This window comes from Euleptes europaea, chromosome 3 (assembly GCF_029931775.1).
Source record: "Euleptes europaea isolate rEulEur1 chromosome 3, rEulEur1.hap1, whole genome shotgun sequence".
Classification (NCBI taxonomy): domain Eukaryota; kingdom Metazoa; phylum Chordata; class Lepidosauria; order Squamata; family Sphaerodactylidae; genus Euleptes; species Euleptes europaea.
Window position 1 is genome coordinate 89,394,901 of NC_079314.1, and position 21,036 is coordinate 89,415,936.

The 21,036-nt window shown below is 41.1% G+C and overlaps 1 protein-coding gene across 1 annotated transcript in view; it reads left to right on the forward strand.

Annotated features, from left to right (window-relative positions):
* The window catches only part of MRTFA (myocardin related transcription factor A), a 139,962-nt gene that overhangs the window by 15,102 nt on the left and 103,824 nt on the right, over positions 1-21,036 (forward strand). The gene's annotated exons all lie outside the window — the stretch shown is intronic.

Consider the following 21,036-nt stretch of genomic DNA (forward strand, 5'->3'; position numbering starts at 1 on the left):
CCATGGTTTCCATCCTTAGTGGAGCTTTCAGTAAAGGCCCTTGGAAGATACCAGTGAGTCCAGACACGTTGTAGCAGGGCCTGGTTTGGTATCTGGTGCCAGAGTAGCTCCATTTGACCATGTAGCTCTTGAAAGGCATGGGCTCCTGAACCTAGGCTGCTATTCAGAGGTGGCGGAGACCATCATGGCCTCCAGGAAAGCCTCCACAAGGCACTTGTTACAATACTACATTGAAAACCTTCACAAGGTGGTGCCAACACAAGTGCATCAGTTGCCTTGATCCTGGGCTGGGTCACCTGTTGGTCTTCGTTCAAGAGGGTGTTCATCAAAAGCTAAAAGTGTCCACCCTTCGTTGCCAAGTAGCAGCTGTAGATACGATCTTACCACACGTAGCTTTTATCCAGACATCCTTATATACTCTGCTTCATCAAAGGGGTTTTGTAGATCAACCCTCCTGTGGTCCAGAGATTCCCTTCTTGGAGACTACATATAGTTATTTTGGCTTAAGGGAGCACATGAAACACTCTTCCTCACAGTGGTGGCTTCAGCTAGGAGAGTGTTGGAACTGGGAGCCTTGTCAACCAGGAAAGTCCACTTGTCTTCCACAAGGCCAAGGTGGTGCTTCGACTGGACCTCACCTTCATTCCCAGGGTGAACTCAACTTTTCACAGAAGTCAAGAGATTCATCTCCCACCCTTCTGCCTGCATCCTAGTCACCCCAAGGAGAGAGTGGCACACTGTAGACATCCAGAGGGCCCTCAGACTCTACCTCTAATGTACAGAGTCCATTAGAAAGATGGACTCTCTTTTCATTTTGTTAACAGGCCCGAATAAAGGAAAGATGTCCAGATCGGCCATCAGCTACACCATTCGACAGTGCATCTCCCATGCCTCCAGGGCTGTTTAGAAACAAAGTAGGGATTTGATCTGACAGCTTTTGATTGGCTTTTTGCTCAGTCTTGCATCTTCATTAACTTGTCTGTCAGAAAGCTTCCCATTTTCATATGCCTAAAAGAAACAAAATCTCTCCCAACTAGGCTTGACGTTTGCGCCCCAGGGATCGGCGTGGGGGGGGGGGAGCTATTGAGGAGCCTGAACCATATACAGCCTGTGTTGGGAAAACCTGGGCCACAGATTTTATTGGTTACAGCCGCAGGAGCACTGGCACAGCATGGGGACGGTTCCCCACATTGAGCAACCCATCTGCTACTCGATGTTACCCCATCTCCCAGTCTGCCTGCCGGGGGAAAATCATGGAGTGGCAAAACCAGGATCCACCTGGCCATGAGCCTCTGCATGGTTCCCCTACCACCTGGTGGTAAGAGCCAGCCGACAGTCACTGAGTTAGCCTGCTGCTAATTGACCCCAAGACCCCTTCTGGCGGTCCCCAAACGGGAGGTGGGCACGCAGGCATGGCCTCCCCTAACCGGATCCCTCCCTAGCTCTATAGCGATATACTGGAAAACCCCATAAACACTGCATTAAGGGGAGGGTGAGTGGGAGAGCTGCTGCTGGAAAGCGGGCGGAGACTCAGCAGCTCCCAGCTTTAAGGGGGGAGGGTGGGCCAATGCAACAGGCCTGCATCCTAGTCCCTGCGGCCCCCACCACCTCTGGCCAGCACCCTGGAAGGAATGCCCAGGATGTCCCCCATCTGGTGTTGCAGTCTCCGCCCCGGATCCCTGCTGCCAGTCGGAGCCTGGGAGTGCTCCACTCCATGCCCCTCCCCACCCCGCAAATGTGGCCTCTGGGTGAGTTCGGGGCCAAGACCTATAGCTATAGACTTTTGGGGGATGGGAATCCTGTTGAGTTGCTGCACTATGAGAAGCCCTGCTGAGCATTTCCTTTCTGTTCTATCCTCGTTAGTGCAGCCATTGTGTTAATTTCTCATCTGAAAGCAGCGTTTAAAGATGCCAAATATTTTAAGAGGTCTTGATTTGGAACTGAAAATACAGTGAAGGAAATCTTCCTCATGTTTCTTATTGAACACTAAAAGTTACTAATGTCTGCTTCTGAGTGCTCCTTAGGTTTAGGATTTTTTTACGTATTTTCTCCAGCTATTTCAAATTTTGCTGCTAATGTCAAAACAAAGAAGTAATCTCCTCTAAGGATAACTTTTGAATAGTCTGTATATATCTGACTGCCAAAGTGGGCCAGACAGTCTTACACACAGATCTTTTCCCCTGGAGATACCTTGGAGAATATTCTGCATTCAGCTTAGTAGTACCACTAAGCTTGTTACCACCACCACCACCCCAAAATCTGGAAAAACTCTTACCTGACTGCACACTCTGAATTTTTGCTACCACAGATATCTCAGTCTTCACCTTTGTGATTTTTTTGGCAAAGCATTTAACTGTTCTTTTTAAAGAATTGGAAAGGGCAGACCAGCGAGTTACAAAATTATTCACAGCTTAAAAGTAAAACTCATTTAATGTCAATAAATTTTAAGATTGCTAGTTCAGTTCTCTGAAGCTTAAAGAATTGTTTTCCTCTTAACACAGCAATAAGGTCTGATTAGCCAAGGAATTATCATACTGTTGCAGGTAATATTGTGATGAAGTTTGCATCTGGCTAGTAGAAAATAAGTTGGCTACCAAACCCAGTGACATTTCATAGATGCCCTGCACCCTGTTTGCTTTTTGCCACTTTCAGGCCCTGGTGGGTGGCTAAATCTGGGATTTATCCCAGGGATGAGATGAGCAATATAAAACAACTGTCCTCCATGGATTGTCCAAAGCTATTGCAAGTGAGGAGAAATGGCTATTTTAGACTCTGAATGCCTCTGAGATTTGTAGATCATTCTTGATGGCCCTTGTTAAGCTTCACTGGCTTAGGGAAAGGCTAGTATAAGAGGGTTATTCCTTAATATGATGCATGCTATACAGGAGAACTTAATTCCTATTGTTTTAGAGTACATAAAAGATTTCAGCCTCTTAACTGATGTCCTAAGAAAATTTACTTGTTTAGAACACACAATAAGAGAGGCATGTTGCAGAGATTTGGGATGATGGGAAAAAGGATAAAACCTCAGTTGTCACATTCAACCTAGAGACTTTTTCTTAATGCCAGCTGGAAGTTGTCGATGTTGTTCCGCTACTCTGAAGCTCTGAGTCACCACTACTGAAGGCAGATAACCCATTGTGATTGCTGGAGCAGCAAGAGTTTGGCCTGGACTTGTAAACAATGGTATATAAACATTTCCACTGAATTAAGAAATTTATTAGTAAGGCAAGGCCTCAGCATCTCTTAGACATGACGTTATGTTCACAGGGGAAAAATGAAACTTGTACAACTTCGCTTGTACTACAAGGAAACAAGGGTGGAAAAAAACTTATTATGCTGCTGTTCTAAAAGATGGGCAAACCAACAAACACGTTTGGTTAACCTTTTTCCTAGTGTCCAGCTGATTAAAACATATAACTTTGCTACATTTGCTCAATAGCTAATGCTGTATTTACTCAAAAGAAAGGTGTCCCCCTAAAAAAAGATGTGCGGAACATTTTTTAGTATGCATACCTGTAGCGTGGAAATTTAAGATGAATGTTCCTTGGCAGCATTCCTTGGGGGAAAGTCTTTAGGTCAGTAATTAGGTAAGCAAGGTAGTAGTAGTGCTTTCTCTTTGGTATGACAGACTGCAGAAGCTTTGAGTCAGCATGGGACTGCAGAAGTGATCTGCCTACATATCCAGCCTTGAGTCTCGTTTCCTGGGGGTGAGTTCCACTCATCAGAGGCAATCAGGCTGGTGACTACCTGCAAGACTACCTTACATGGGGAAAGTTTTGCTGGCAGTTGAATAACTTAAAAGGACAACTTTTTGAATCTTGTAGTGTTGATACTGAGAAAGCCAGTGTAATGTAGTGGTTAAGATGTCGGACTAGGACCTGGAAAATCCAGGTTCAAATCCCCACTCAAGCCATGGAAGCTTGCTGGGTGACCTTGGGCCAGTCACACACTCTCAGCCCTGACCCTGGTTAGTATTTGGATGGGACACCTCCAAGGAATACCTGGGTTGTGAGCCGGAAGCAGGTGATGACCAACCACCTTTGAACATCTCTTGCCTTGAAAACCCTACGGAGTCGTCATACATCAGTGTGACTTGATGGCCCACACAAAAAGTGTGGATTCTGTCTGAATGTATGGTTTATTTTAGACACATTACTCTGTGACATTGTATTGTTTTCTTTTTAAAATCTGCCATGGTGTTAAACTCCATAACTATAATAACTATAACTTTTTTCAGGAGTTGTAAATTTCGGGGATCATGTACTCAGCTAGAGTACCTATATTTGTTGCTTACTAGCAACAATTGGGTTGGCATGACTGTATCATAATATGGAGGTGGGAGGAGCTAGATGAAGACCTGCACAGGCTTCTGGATTCATGGTCTGAGTGCAGTGCTGCTAAAGTGTATGCAAGAGTAATAAGTAGCAAAGGAGCTTTCTAGGTAGGGCATGGGCTGACTGTCTCATTCCAAGACTACTGACAAGTAGCCAACTTGCATTTTGAGATCTATGAATTTCTTAATAACAAGACTTACATCCAGTAAAGCAGGTGAACAGGCCTTCATACATCCTGCCTTGTCAAAAGTCTTGGGCATGGTGTATGAATATACAACAACACAGATTTCTTCCCAAGTGCCTCTGCAAATTGCATAGAACTTGTGGAAGGTCAGATTACTGAGTAACAGACAGAAGCTACTGTCTCCTTGAAAGCTCACCAAGACATAAGTTCTGTCTGAACCTCTTATTCAAGGAGTAGGAAGGGGCAGACTTTTTATACCTTGTGGCTTTTCGGGGAAGGCAGAAGCAGTATGAGAAATCTGCACGACTTCTGCCTACTCTGGATTGTTGTGTGTAATAAAGGCATCAGTCAGTCCCCAAGATTTCAGGCACACTTGGAGAACTTGGGTGGGGTGGGGGGTTGATGGCAAATGGAGGAGGATGATTGAGCACAACCAAAGGTTGGAGATTCCTGCAGAGGAAGAGGCTTTTGTTTCTACCTTGTTATACTCCTCTCAAATCTGACATTACATCTTGATGACTTTTTTTTTTTGCTACTTTGTTTCTGGAGTATTTTGTAATCTGGTTGCTCCAGTAAAGCCTGATAATAATTCAGTAAATATGGCTGGTGTTGAAAGAACACATCTTCACTAAGTCAGTATGATTATAGGATCATCAGACTTTTTTGTGGTGGTGGTGTAGTAATTAACGTCTCAATAATACTCTCTGCAATTTGAAAGTTTGCTTCCCTCATTTTGAATGTTCATTGGCCAGTCAAGATTATAACTTGTTTTGTATGGATTTTTATGGGACTATTAAGATTCTGCAAAGATCTATGCCTTAGAAGAATTCATGACTTAAACATGGCCAGCTATCATTCATAAGATGCAGATAATAAAGGGATCAGTAACTGCTAAACTGAGTGTAACTATTTTTTTTATAATTTTTTAAAAAATGTAACATGAGTCTGAAGCTAGCAGAAATCAATTCCTTTTAACTTCATCCAGTTCAAAATAAGTATTATGGGGGGAGTGAACCTTGAGGACTTAGAGCTACTGGCAATCATGATGAATGGACCACTTGTAGCTCCTTACATCCTTCAGAGCCAACCTAATAGCTGGAAAGCTGGTACAAATATACTGGAAAATGTGAGGAACAATAAGAAGGTATGATATAGGTGTTCAGAAATAGATTTCTGATTTAATAATCTGTTTTATCAGCAGAGAGGCAGCTTTTAAGGGCTTCCCCCCTGAAGATTTAAATTTGTGTTGTTTTTCATTGAACTTGACTGTCCTACCGGTAGTGCTAGGTAATGAGTTGGTAGTCATGCATGATCTTTGGAATTTAACACAATTTCATGGCCCACCTGCTAGAGCTAGTCACAAAATGGTGGTTTGGGACAGATTCAGTCACAACTACTGTGGGATCCTCTGAGTCATGTAGATCCCTGTCAATATGCAAGGTAAATTGTGTTGGTTTTCTTATAAACAGGACCAAGTCTAAATATAGAGTTAAAGTAAGATATGCGCACAGCAGGTTTTACCGTCTGTCTGTATTATCTTTGAATCAAGTACCAGTGGGGCATACCAGACTGGGGAGGGACTTCCACATACAGATGCTATCTGCATGAATCCCTTTCCTTTGGTGAATTCTGGCAGCAAGCAGTCCTTGTGTGAATGGCTGTCAGCTACTCGGCTGTCATAGCACAGCCATTAAAAGGTCAGGAGGAAGCTGATTGTCCATTGGGAATCAATTAGTAGTTGTACTACGATCAGTTTTGTATTTACCCCTGAACTAGAGTGTTTCCATCTTAGTTTGTTTTCCTTGCCTCCTTATGTGTATGAATTCTCTTAACCAATACCCTTTAGGCTTCCCTATGCAATATTATGGGCACATGTGAATCATTTGCTGATTATTGATGATGTCGTATCTGATATCCATAATTCATGGGTCATATATTGGCGTTTCAACATGTGAGGCCCTACATGGAAGCAGTCACTTCTCTTTTGTATCAGCAGGGACACTGAGATGAACTGAGTGCCTTCTTGACTGCACCATTCATGTGCCAAGTCCATAGTAGGACATGTAGATTAATATTTTCAGTGAACGTTCTGCAGTTGTGGAACCCTAGTTCCACACATGTGGGAGGCCTTCTAGCAGACATCTTGCTGCTTTCTGAGTACTTAAAGTTCAGTACAAAAAGATCCAACCCCTAGTATTTCACTGTACAGGAGGAGCTGCAAAGAAAATTTCAGTGGGAAAGTAGCTCAGTCCGGTTACTTATTTTGCATGTCTTGTTTGGGAGAGGAAAACAATGCAGGAAATACAATATATTCCGGTATTCTGTTCCCAAATTGCTAACTAGTACAACATCAATATTGGAAGCAGCATTGCAAGTGAAAGCCTTGATCACAGACCCATGTCAATCTCATTTGAGCTGCAGAAGAGACTGTCAAGCTTTGTGTAGTCCCTCAGTCACCTGTCTGGGACCCATTAGAGGCTGCTGCAGATGTTGTATTCCATATTTATAATTTATGGATCTGCTGTTTGCATTAAAGGAGCAAGAATTGAGGAAGTATGGCTGTTACAGGTTAGTCTTGTCTGGTGTCAAACAGAACCACACCCTTCAGGCTTTAACTCCATTTTCATCAGATAACACATACTACCAAGCCAAAGCATAAGGGGACATTTACCTTTGGGACAGTCTTCTAAGAAACTGGGGTAGTGGTCATTGGTTCCACTAGACCAGAGTAGAGAGAGAGAGGCCTGGGGAGAAGCAGAACAAAGGGTGTTCTATTTTAATTCCCTTTTTTAAAAAATAATTTTTATTTTTTTACTTAACTGATGTTTTATATATATGTTAAAAATCAAACAAGATAATAAAATGTAAATTATTATAATAATTAAAATATAAAACAACTCCCCCCTCACCCTCTTCCATCCTAAGTTGATTTTTATATACTTTTGCTAACAGCTCTAATCCCTATTCTGTTAACTCTTTACAATTAACAGACTTATCTCATCTAATTATTAATTCAATATCTTAATATTAATAAATTCATAATCCAAAGTTATCAAAGGGATTAAATCAAAGAGTATCCTTTAAGCGGTCCCGTTAAAAATTGCTTCTCACAGTAAAGTCTCCACGCCTCCCATTCCCCCATAAATTGTACATTATCCATCTGATTTATCAACGCCGTAAGTTTTGCCATTTCTGTCAATTCCAGCATGTTATTTATCCAGCCTTTTTTTGTCGGTATCTCGTCAGTCTTCCATTTAGCTGCAAATATCAAACATGCAGCTGTAGTGGCATATATCAAAAAAGTTCGACAAGTAAAGATTGTATCCGGTATCATGCTTAGAAACATCATTTCAGGTGTTTTAGAAATATTTTGTTGTAAAATCCCTCTTAGTTCTTGATATATCATCTCCCAAAATTTCTTGGCTTTTTCACAAGTCCACCAAACATGATGAAAGGATCCTACTTCTTTATTACATTTCCAACAGTTTGGTGACATAGAAGGAAATGATTTTGCTAATTTCTTTGGTGTTAAATACCATTTATACATCATTTTGTATACATTCTCCCTTAATAATTGCGAGGAAAAAAGTTTCAAATCCTTCGTCCATAACCTTTCCCATTTCTGCAACGGTATATCATGACCCAACATTTGTGCCCAACTGATCATGGTAGGTTTTATTTGTTCTTGTTCAGTGTACAATTCTAATAACAGCTTATACATCTTGGATATAAGATGATCATTTGTATCCAGTAAGAGTTTCTGTAAAGTTGATTTAGTTTTAGAAAATCCAGTTTTCAAATCTTGTAGATAAACTGAGTTTATTTGGTAATACTGGAACCACGATAGTACATCTTTAACTTCTTCATACTCTTTGAGTGAACATTTCATACCTTCCCATCTCAGAAGATCTTGGTAAGTTACAAATTGAGCAGGTCTTAATGGACGTAAAGTTAACATTTCCTGTGATGAAACACATAATGGAGTTCTTACTTCTAGTAGATGTTTATATCTAGTCCATATTCTATAAAGGGACGATTTGACCAAATGTTGCTGAAATGATGCATGAGATTTCACTTTATTATACCACAGATAGCCATGCCAACCACTTCTATTATCAAAACCAAATCTAGTAGTTATGTATTTTTTAAGTCCATCCAGTCTTTCAACCATACTAAAGCAGCCGCTTCAGCATACAATTTAAAATTAGGAAGTGCAAGTCCACCTCTCTCTTTTGAATCAGTCAAGTACTTGTAAGCTATCCTTGGTTTCTTACCTTGCCAAATGAAATTCATCAAATCTTTTTTCCAGGTGTCAAAGTATTTTACTTGGGATACAATTGGAAGATTTAGAAACAGAAATAACATTCTTGGCAATATATTCATTTGCACCGTAGAGATACGACCTAATAAGGATAAGTTCTTATTTGTCCAGATCATCATATCCCTCTTTATTTCTTCCCACAGTTTAACATAATTATTTATAATCAGTTCCGCATTTTTCATTGAAATCCAAATTCCTAAGTACTTCACTTTACTCGCTTTTTGCCAACCTGTTACATCAATAAATTGTTGTTGCTCTAAACCAAGAACATTCTTGAAGATCGTTCAAGTTTTTTCTTGATTTTGAAACTCGAAACTTTACCATAAAAATCTAATATCTCTTTCAGTTCAGTGGCAGATTGATTTGGATCATCCAAAATCAATAACAAGTCATCAGCAAATGCCCTCATTTTGAACTCTTGTTTACTTATTTTTAAACCTTTTATCTCCTTAGTTTCCCGAATCTTACAACACAGTGACTCCAACACCAAAATAAAAAGTAAAGGAGAAAGGGGACATCCTTGTCCCTTTTTGAATACTACATTCTCCTGACATTGATTCATTTACCAATATTTTCGCTTGCTGTTTAGTATATATAGCATCTATAGCTCTTCTAAATTTTTCTCCAAAATTCATTATCTCCAAAGTTTTTTTTCATATAATCCCAAGACACCATATCAAATGCCTTTTCTGCATCTAGGAAGACAAAAGCTGCTTTGTGTTGTATATTCTGCTCGTAGTACTCCATGGCATCTAAAAGTACCCTTTCATTGTCCTTGATTTGCCTTCCCGGAACAAAACCAGCTTGATCTTCATGTATCAAATCTCTAATTAACTTCTTAATTCTGGATGATAAAACCGAGGCATAAATTTTGTAATCCACATTAAGTAACGAGATAGGTCTATAATTAGTTACTTTTTCGGGGTCTCTGCCAGACTTATGAATTAATGAAATAAAAGCATGTGACCATGTTTCTGGTATCTCTCCCATTTCCATTATCGAGTTACAAAGCATCAAAAAATGTTCCATCAAATGAGATTTAAAAGTACGATAAAACAAAGCAGTTATTCCATCTGGTCCTGGAGTTTTATTTATTTTTTGTTTGTTTAAGCCTTCTTCTAATTCCTCTAATGAAATAGGTTCATCCATAAGTCTATGTTGGGCCAAAGATAATTTTCTGACATTCGTAGAATGTACAATGTTTTCCATCTTTTTAATTGGTATGTCTTCTTTTTGATATAACTTACTGTAAAAAGATACAAATTCTTTTTGAATCTCTGTTGTGGTATAAATAGGTCCATGTGCCGTTTGTAGCTATGATTCGTTTCTGAAAAGAGTCTGGAAGTTGAGTCGCCAAAAATTTGCCGGGTTTATTTGCCTGTTCAAAATATCTTTGTTTTGCACATTTCAAATTTTTGTTCATTTCTTCTGATACCACCATATTCAACTGGTGTTTAAGAACTGTTAATTTTCCCAGAATAATACTTTTGTTTACGAGAGCGTCGCCAATTATTTCCAGCAGAGAAATAGGAGATCTTGGGGAATGCTGAAATCAACCTTATGAAACACTTGGTCTTCCAGAGTGAACTACACTAACAGCCCATTCCTGAAGGTGGGGCCGGATCCTCACAGGAGCCGGCGTGACCCCCCCATGCCGGCGTCCATGCCACTTGCGCCGTGCAAACTGGCAGAGATGTATAAGTCAGGTGACATCTTCCATCCCCCCTGGACATTGGCGACAGCATAGAGCTCGGACGCCAGCACTGCCTTCAGCTGGCATTTTCCAGGCTTATCTTCCAGCACCAATGTCCAGGTGGAGTGGCCTTAAGGCAGCTTCCTAACCACTTTCAGGCTCAAATAGTGCCATTTTCCAGGCATCGAAATACTCCTGCAAAATTGTGGCACAGCCCTGTGGAACTGTATGGGGAGTTCCATGGGGTTTTGAAAATCATTTTTATTTCCTTTTTCAGCTTGCTGCGCGAGCAGCAAATTGCTTTGGAGGCGGTGCAGCTGTGTTGCCGTCAGCTTCCATGGAGCCACCCCCACCCAGGAATGGGCTCTATGACAAGGTTTTTGCTCACTCAAAATTGTGTAGCATGCAGATTTTTATGTAAGGCATCTACAGTATTAGGGACCCCCCTCCCCCCCTTTTTCCTATGGCTTCAAAATTTCTTGAAATGTTACATCTCACATACTGTAACTTTTGAATAACACACTGTGGGCCTTTGATCAATACTAACTTGGAATATGTGTCCACCATTGTTAGATTATGGAGAGAGAAGTACCTGTTTATTTTCCAACTGGCAATGTAACTGCAATTGTTTTGTGGAAGAAACTTAAATTTATTACTTCTGTTTTCTGCTGCAGTGATTGGAATTTCCCGGCATGGAACTGACCTGGGCTGAGTTAAGGAAACTGTAAGGTAGGCTGAGAATTTCCTTCTGTCTCTGTTACACACTACAAAAAATGTCAACAATTTTATATCTTACTTATGACCTCTTCATAATGCTATTTTGCTTACATGGGATAGAGCTTGTTAACTGCAGTTGAGGCTTGAGTTAAAGCATTTTATTGTCAAATGCAGAAAAAGATAGCTGTTTCAGAACCCAGAAATTTTCAGTAAGTTGCTGCTGTTCATAGTTGTGAGATAATTATGATTTGCTTGCCGAATTTGACAAAGGCACTGATGGCTGGATCACCGGAAGACTTACCGTCTGTTCGCTTCAAAAGCCCCATCTTCTCAGAATTTTCGGCCTAATCATCTTTGGTACCTTATTCAGAGCTCTGTATCAACCCATCCCTGAACTAGAAATGTAAAACATCCAGAAACATTGAAACTGGGGGCAGGGGGGAGCCCGTCTTCTTTGGGAACAACAACAACAGTAACATACACAATATTTTCTTATCAAACCAAAACATTACGTTTTCATAACATAAAGTGTATCATTTGTAAATCGGCATATATGGTTTCACTTAGTACATTTATTGAATGTATAAGTATAAAAGCCTTAGTTTTCTACTTGTTGTTAGAGCTGCAAGCTTCTGCACCCTATGCATATCTGTCTGAATTTTTGCAATTGAAGGACAGCAAAGAAGTTGAAAGTAGAAAACAAATTTTGAAGTAAACAATGCAGTGTGTTTGTACACATAGTCAATAGGACTACCAGCATATTAGGTTATGGAGTTAAACTTTTAACGTTGAAACATACTGAACTCTTCAGTAGTGTACTATGCATATTACGGCATATGAATTATGGGCAAAATTAGCCATGTTTTAAACAGACACATCCTTGAAAAAATCTACAGTATACACAGTAATATTCTCTAATTCTGTTTTAGGTTGATTATGCATGGTCACTTCAACCTCCTTTATTACATGTTTCAGCCAGGATCAAATTTTTCAGTATGCATGCTATCTCATTCCTTGGAAGCTCAACGCTATTTCGACGCAAAACGAACCCGTCTTTTCCCATTCCTGGCCTGAATTAAACCGTTCATCCTGACTCATTCCGGAGTCAGAGCATTCATACTCCGTTCTCAGGTTGAGCTTCCCCATGCCATCACGCCCCACCCTTTTCCAACCCCCTCTTCAAAGCAGCATGCAGGGGAAAACAGAAGATTGGCTTCTCTCAGAGCCAATCACAAAGCAGTGTGTAAGTGCTTCCTGCTACCTTGGAGCTCTTTCTGAGCAAAATAAAGGCTTTTTAAAAACTAGCCTTAGATTTCTCCCCCCACCTTTCAGATTGCTCCGTTTTTTGTGCTTAAAATGTATTTTTATGGGTTTGGGGGGAAGGAAATCTTCTCTGTGAGGTAAGCCAATTACAGAAAAGCATTTAAAGGGATGGGACTTGATTTGAGCTTGGGAGACTGTTTTTCTGTATTCATGGTTCGATTAGCACTGTTTCGTCCCTGATCATTCAAGCCAATGCATAGTTTCCCCCAACCCGGCTTATTTTAATGTGCGATGAACCCAGGTCCAAGCAGGGAGATCCAGCCAATGCATTAAAGACCTTACTGAAAAACCTTTGTACTATGCAGTTTGAGTGAAACCTTTTCTTTAAAAGTGTCTAATTTATTAAAAAGGCATCTTTTCTGTGTTCTCCGTGTTCCTTGTAAACTCTGAGCCAAATCCCACTTCGTACAGCAGTTACTTGTTGCGTGGGCTGAGAGAGTTCTGAGAGAAACAGGGCTGTTTCCTACAAGTATCTGAATACTGCTTTCAATACTTGTAACACATTGCTATGTACAATGAGACGAGAAACAAGTGTATTTCATCCCTTTGTCTGCTTGCATGGCAGAGAGTATGATATATAGAGGCTTTTAAAAGGGCAGATCACTCCACCTCTGGATAATCAAAAACAAAGTATTCATATCATTAGTTTTTTTTGGGGGAGGGGAGCAATGGAAGGAATATTCTTGATGTTCCCTTGCTCTGACATGACATGGTTCTTATTGTCTCATTGCTCAGGGCAGCAGTGAAAATGTTCTAGGTCAGGGGCGGGGAACCTTTTTTCCGCCAAGGGCCATTTGGATATTTATAACATCATTCGCGGGCCATACAAAATTATCAAGTTAAAAATTATCTGACCAAGTCCCAAGCAGGCAGCTGCCCCAGGTGACCCCCCCGGCACGGGCAAGCAGGCAGGCATCCAACCAGTGGCACACTCACCCACCTGATGGCAGAGGATGGTTTGTTGCACCAGTCAGGCATAGCCGTCCAGCTGCACACCGGAGTTGCTCGTGACTGGATTCTACAGCCGGCTCCTGCTACCTGCGCCTGCAGGGATGAAATGAGGACACACTGGAAATGAGGACGCACCCCCATGCATTCTGGCCCTGCCCCCTCCATTTAATTTTTATTAAATGATTCCGATCTGGAGGTTACTGCAGATGTTGCCAGTTTTCTAGTGGATGTGATGAAAGTTCAAAAAGCCCAAAGTTTGTAATTTCTACTTTTGGAATCTACTGGCCTATGTTTGTATCTTAATGACTGCATATTTTATGTACCTTCTGTAACAATTGTAATATTACTTATGGCATTAAAGGTTTTTCATTCATTCATGCCTCCCCTACCCTCTTGTAGTACAGAGGAAATACATTTCTCCATGGCCCAGGTGGTAAAGGGTTAGCACAGTTTCTTGCGTTGTCCTAGCAGCACCATAGCTAATGTCTCTTCTGCAAGGGGGAAAAAAGGTTCCTTTTCTCTGCAAAACAAACACATCCGCCTTGAATAGAGGCTATTCCTGTCCGTGGGAGGGGGTGGATCACCAGTCTTAGATCCTTCTGAGCTAGAGATCTGCCAGGACCCACAAAGAGCCAGACCAAATGATTTTGCAGGCCTTAACAGCCCCCGGGCCTGACGTTCCCCACCCCTGTTCTAGGTGGTCACTGTAGTTTTTATCCCTTCCCTCTGAAGATCATGTAAAGGCAAGGTCCAGTATTGCAGGAGCCACCTTATCATACTTCTGTCACTGTATTATGAAACCTGATTTGTCTTTCCTCAAGCAAATGGCCTGTAGGAAAGTGACACTAGAAATAGATATTAATATTTGACACAAATGGCTGCTCACAACAAACAGAAGAAACTGTTAGCCTGTTTGCTCCTGTTAATGTATGTTTACAACTTGACAAACGTTCTGTCATTGCAGTAAGGTATGGTTAGTGCTGTGGTAGTGAGTATGCTGGAATATCACTTGGGAGACCTAGGTTCAAATCTCCAGAGAGCTCCCTGGGTGACCTGCTTTATTACATTTGTATTTTCAAGCCAGCATTCACAGGGTCCCCAGGTGATCTCTCATACAGGAACAGACTTGCCTAAGTTCAGCAAAGTTTATCATGTGCTTTCAGGCATGTATCAGACCTTTGGGTAGTCACATTCTTGCAGCCATACCTACTTAAGGTTATTGTTGGGGTAAAAGGAGAGTCCATTTACACTATTCTGAGCTCCTTAGAGAAAGGGCGGAATAATAAAATATTTCTGATATGTCTTCAGAGCATTCATGTAGAAACTAGCATACACCAAAGTGAGGTGTTCTGAAGGGATCAGCCTCTGCAATCTCTTTATTCTTTTACCTTGCTAGGAATGCTGCTAAGGAAAGCATCAAGTGTGGGGCAAGTCACTGTGTTTCCCACTTCAGCTTCCATCACTGGGCTGTGCACTAACATTATAGAACAACTAACAGTATTATGTTCTCTTTGCTGTGCACATCAGCATGACTGGATCACAGGACTGGAAGCAATTTGGCTCTCTCATCCCTTCTAGGTGGGTGTGAGGAGAGGTAGGCAAATACGGCTACCTACTTACAAGATAAGCACCAAGGGAAGGAACAAAATAACATGCTTTTTCCCTGGAAGGGAGCAGTGCTTATACAGTGTCTGGCATACAAAAATTGAAACAATGTAGAAAAAATAGAAGCCAGTTTCCTCTCTGCTACCTGAAGAGGACAAGACTACCAACAGAAGAATGTTTAGGTAGCCCTATTGTAAAATGGCAACATGGGCAATCCTGTAATATGTCCACATTAGTGTTCAACATAGCATAAACTGCAGTTGGCTGAGTCATAGTTTGTACCTGGGTCTCCTCAGTCCTAACTCGGCATCCAACTAGATTGTACTGGCATGTGCAGAAGAGTGCAGTTGGCTTTCCTGACTGAGTCTGGGGAGTGCAGTTCCTCCGTCCTCCCCCCGCCCTTGCCTTGTCTCTTCCAACTCTTTTCATATTTTGCTTCTCATAGTGAAGGTCCTTCCCCCTTTCTCCTGCAAGTAGCATTGGTGGAGAAAGGGCAGGACAAGAGTCCACTGATTTGCCTCCTAATCCATAGAAGGTGGTAGTAAAAGTAGTCATAAAAGGTAAAGGAGTTTACACTTCACTGTTTCACTTTGAGAACCAACCAAAGGTTTAGGTAATAGGTGAATCGTCATTCTTTCATAAATGATTATAGTATGTATCAAACTTAGCAGTCTTGCCTCTAAATTACGAAGGATACCTTACCTAAAATTGCTGGTCTTAATCAAATGTGTAAAAATTCCTAATAAACTTTGCTGATGACTCTTCTCTGCCCTTTCTGTTAGTAATAGTAGCTCTAGTGGGTGTGCGTTGTAATATGCTGTTCCATTTAATACTTCTTCCTGTATCTGAAGTACTGGTTTTACTTTGTGTATTTCTTGAAGGATATACAATTTTTCAGTGGCTGACTGCTTATTAGTAGACTCTCGGCAATTCAGTCTCGTAAGTTTTCTGCCATTTTCAAATCAAGATTGCAAGGAGAGAGTGCCGTATCTAGCTATAACACAACTCCCCCCCCTTTGCTAGGCGTAAAGCTTGATCCACTTAACACTGCTGTGCTCCCAAAATTACATTTTTCTTTTGGCCTCCTGATTACGGTTGCCAGAATCATGGCTGTTTTTAAATGAGAGAAAAGTAGTGACTGCTTCCCAAAATAGCTTTCCTCTGCATGCCACCTGCTGCTGCTAGTTGATGCAGGTTGCTTAGGAAATCTTAAATGAGGAGGAAAATTGCCATTACCTTGGTAACTCTCTTCCTAAATTAGAAAACTATTAAAAGAGCAAAGAATAGGGAAAAGGCCTTTGTAGCAAGGACTTCACTGGGTTTTTTTTGTTTTTGTTTTTAAGGGAACTAGTTTCTCACTTTTCTGTCTTAAAATTATTGGTTAACAATGTACCAAATTTGACAGGTGTGTGTAGGAGTGTATGATGTAGCTGCATACTTGGGCTTGTAAAGTATATACAAGTGTTGGGGCTTCAAGCTTTTAATCTGTTGGCTCATGTTAAATACGGGGGCTGTGAGTTAAAGGCACCCACTTCATTGAGGCTCTATCATTGTATCTGTTTAAGCGGTGTAAGGAAGAAAAGAGCTGTTCATTTTAATGAGTGGTAGCTTTTGTTAAATTGTAAAGCTGTTTCACACTGCTTTATTTTTTTTAATCCACATTAGAATTTCTGTATTGTGTAAATATTTCATCAATGGCTCAAATTTAGAATGTTTTATTAATCTGCATATATAGTCCCCATTGAACACAAGAAACGTGTCTTCAGAGCTTGTTTTCTGTAACACCGTGGAGGATGGCATACCTACAGACCAATAACCCATGAGCTGGCGTATGGATGCTGAGGAATACCATCTGGCTTCCCAGCTTCTTTGTAGCCTACTGCTGGCAAGTTTAGCTGTTGTAGGTGGCGGTAGAGTGAGGAGAACATGCTGGCTAAGGGATGGTGTGGGAAAGGGTGTGCAAAGTACCTGTTAAGTCCCTTGCACTACCGCAAAGGACAAGTATTCATTTTAATTTCATACTGGACAGCAAGTTAAGCTGTGGTGCACCGTTCTTACATGCCACGTTTGCACTGCCTGGAACTGTTCCTCATGTGAAGTGAGGATAATGCTAGTTAGGCCAGGTGCAGTGCATGAGATTCTCATGTGCGGCTGCTTGAACAGCCCTTTACAAAGTGCCGTGTCCACATGCCCCAGAGACAGAATTTTGGGGTGCACTTATCCCACATTCCTTACCCCATCTTACATATCAGGCTTCCTGTTTCCTCTCTGCTAAACCCCCTTCCCCGCAGGGTGTGGAAGTGGCAGGAAGGCATTCAGAGAGCCATGGGGGAACCTTGTCAAGCGGCCATCCAAGTAAAATTGTTGCGAGTCGGGGCCGTGGTCCCTCCACCTTCTTGCACTAGAACATTTTGTTTGGAAATGAAATTAATGTTTCTATGTTACTGTTTAGCTTATTCCGAGCCTTTTGTCAGAACTGAATGTTTGATACTATCCAGGCTGGCTTTCAAAGCTCTGAAAATATAACTAGCTTTTAGTTAATCCTCTTCCAAGATACTATTTGGAGATAGTATTAGTTCTGTTCAAAGTTGTGTTTTGTTAGGACTCAAACTGTATTAAATCTATACAACTTTTTTGTGGAAGAGAAACTAATTTCTAGTCCAAGACGTTTATGGCATATAAGTATTTTTAGTGAGCTTTATTAGAGTTCTTGCATTCCTTTTTTTAAAGTGGAATTAATATTTCATTCTGTGGAGAAATGTCCTCCACTCTAGAAATTGCATCAAATTTAAAATAATTGGGACTAGACTCTTTACATGACTTTCTACATGCTAACAGCGAGCAATGAGAAAGCTACAGGAATGGAATAATCTCACAACAGAGAAATTCAGTGCCCTACAAATGTAAATGATCATAGCCAGCAAAAGGACGATAGACAACCAGGCCAAACCTAGGGAAAAGAGAAGGGAGAAACCCCAAAGAGAAATTGTATTCCTTCCTTTGATAAAAGAAGTGAAAGAACAACCCCCAAGGCGAGGGTGAGGCATGAGATTATAAATTCTCTGGGTACAAGGAAGAAGCTCTTTTACTCTCTTAAACTCTTCATTTTAGTGCAGGCCTTTCTAAAAAGGCTCCATGATGCTATGGACTCCTATCTTTAGCACATATTGCTGACAGTGGGTAGAAGCCCCAAAGGGAATGGATCTAAGGGAATGGATGAACTGTAAGTGCTGCAACTTCAAGTATTATTTACCTATCCTAAAGTTTCCATCTTTTTAGGGTATGCTTAAACAAGGATTAACATCTTTCAATCCTTGCTGAGTTCTGCCCTGTATAAAGACAGTGCGCACTTTTGTTTCCTTACTAAATTCCTTATAGTTGGATGCTGCCAGTCTGGTTTGTGTAACGACTGTACACCTAATTCAGTCACATTTTCCAAGGAGGCTTACTGTGGGGAGTAGTTGTAGATCCCTTAATCCTCAGAGTGTGCTAAAGTGTGTTTCCTGTTCTGATGGTAGCTAGTGAAAGCAAAACAGTAGAATGGCAAAAAATCATATCCTTTAAATGACAATCCAATGAAGAGTAAAAAGGTAAAGGTCCCCTGTGCAAGCACCTGGTCATTCCTGACCCATGGGGTAACATTACATCCCGATGTTTCCCAGGCAGACTTTGTTTACAGGGTGGTTTGCCAGTGCCTTCCCCAGTCATCTCCCCTTTACCCCCAGTAAGCTGGGTACTCATTTTACCAACCTCGGAAGGATGGAAGGCTGAGTCAACCTTGAGCCGGCTACCTGAAACCAACTTCCGTTGGGATCGAACTTAGGTCGGGAGCAGAGCTTTTGACTACATGCTTAAAAGAGCTACAGGTGTATTGAAGAGCAAGCATTGCCAGATGTTGGCTGTTATTAACTTGCATTGTCAGTGGTAGGAAGTTAGGGAGGGAGAGGATGGATAAACAAAGAGGTAGTGTGGTAGGGGTGGGCTGATCAGTGGGGAATGGGGTTTCCTGCAAGTTCTCTCTCTAGTACCTTTTACCTGCCTTTTCTCTTGCTTAAATGATATTGCTTTACCAGCCAGCTGGCCACAAGCAGCATCACACTGAAATAACCCTTTATTACCCCTCTTATGTTTCATTACTTTTGACAAAACGTTTGCAACTAATAATGTTATCCTTTTATTATTTTCAAATAGTAACATCTTAGTCCCTGCGAGGAAATATGTGATTTATAAATATAAACCACCCTAAAAATTTCTTCCTCAAATCATTTCACAAGCAGCAGAACAGAATTATATGTTCCAAAGTCTCAAAGTCGCTCCCTACTTTTCTCCAAGGACCTCAGGGTGATATATGTGATCCTCCCTTTCAACAACCCTGTGATATACATTAGGCTGAGAGTGAACTGGCCTGAGGTCGCCCTGTAAGCTTACATGTCAGAGTAGGGGTTTGAATCCAGATCTTCCAGATCCTAATCAGATATGCTAATGACTGGATGCTACAGACTCTCACTTGGCTTGTCTTAATTTTTTCTTAAATTGTATCCATAGGGGTCATTGTATACTTGAAAAAGATTTGACTCTTGAACCAAAATCCAAATCAAAGGATGTACTGTTATAATTGGCTGGCTACATTTGCTGTGCCCTGACCTGGGTGGCCCAGGCGAGCCTGATCTCGTCAGATCTCGGAAGCTAAGTAGGGTCAGCCCTGGTTAGTATTTGGATGGGAGACCACCAAGGAATACCAGGGTTGCTGTGCAGAGGAAGGCACTGGCAAACCACCTCTGTTAGTCTCTTGCCATGAAAACCCCAAAAAAGGGGTCGCCATAAGTTGGCTGCGACTTGAAGGCACTTTACACACACACAAATTTGCTGTGTTGGCTAGAAATTTAGGTGAATTTCTAGATAACCAAAGTCAAATCATACTAGGCAGATACGTTGCTGTTCCTAATGTAGACACACAGCAGATTGCTTTGATCTAAAATTTAGGCAAGAAAACCGAGTGATTATTTCCACTAAGGGAAAAGGAAAACAGCTAGTAAAGGAGAAAGAAGAGAACATTTAAAAACCACCAATACAAATTGGCCTAGGCAAATTGTAATGTGCTGTGATGAAGATGATGATGTTAATATATTACTGTCTATAATGTATGGTATATACATGTGTTTGCTGGCAGAAATTGTGTGAGGTACATGCCAGGAAAGAGAAACTACCAATGATTTGCACTGGCCAGTTTGTGTGATATATTTTATCAAGAAATGTTTTCCCGAACATTTAACTGTTGATCGCATTTGACTTTTATACTTTCAGATTAGATAGGAATCTTGATTATAATGCATTTTTTAAGTTAGCTTGGGCTTCCAGTTTCTAAGGTGTTGCCTTTGAAAAGGGAAAGTAGATTAACTTCTGTGGCAAACTGAGCAAATCCTCCCCACCCCCACTGTCATAATCATGTTGAGGGAAAGAGAAATAGTTCAAAGTGAGTCTTATGTAGAAAATTGTATATTTAAAGGGATATGCAGTTAAGGAGGGTTCTGAGTATGGAAAGTTAGCGTTAGAGTAGTAATGCTAGAAGTAATTTCATTAGGAGCTAGTGTTGGGTTTGGATCAGATGGTATAGGATCTAATCTGTTCACCATGATTTCGTTATGTAGCCTTGGCTAACTTACTATGCCTCCATTTCATCCTCTAAAATGAGAATGAGTGCTTGAGAGGTCCCCAACAAGCTGTAAATCATTTGGAAAAATTACAGGTCCCATATATAAGCTGGTACATGGCAAGGATGGCACCAAATTCCATTCTAACTGGAATTTGGGCTGAAATCCTGATGTCTGAGGAAGATCGTTTTCTGGAGCTGACCTGGCATTTTCCCAGTGTTTATGGACTCTGGATTTTGTCTGGAATTAACATG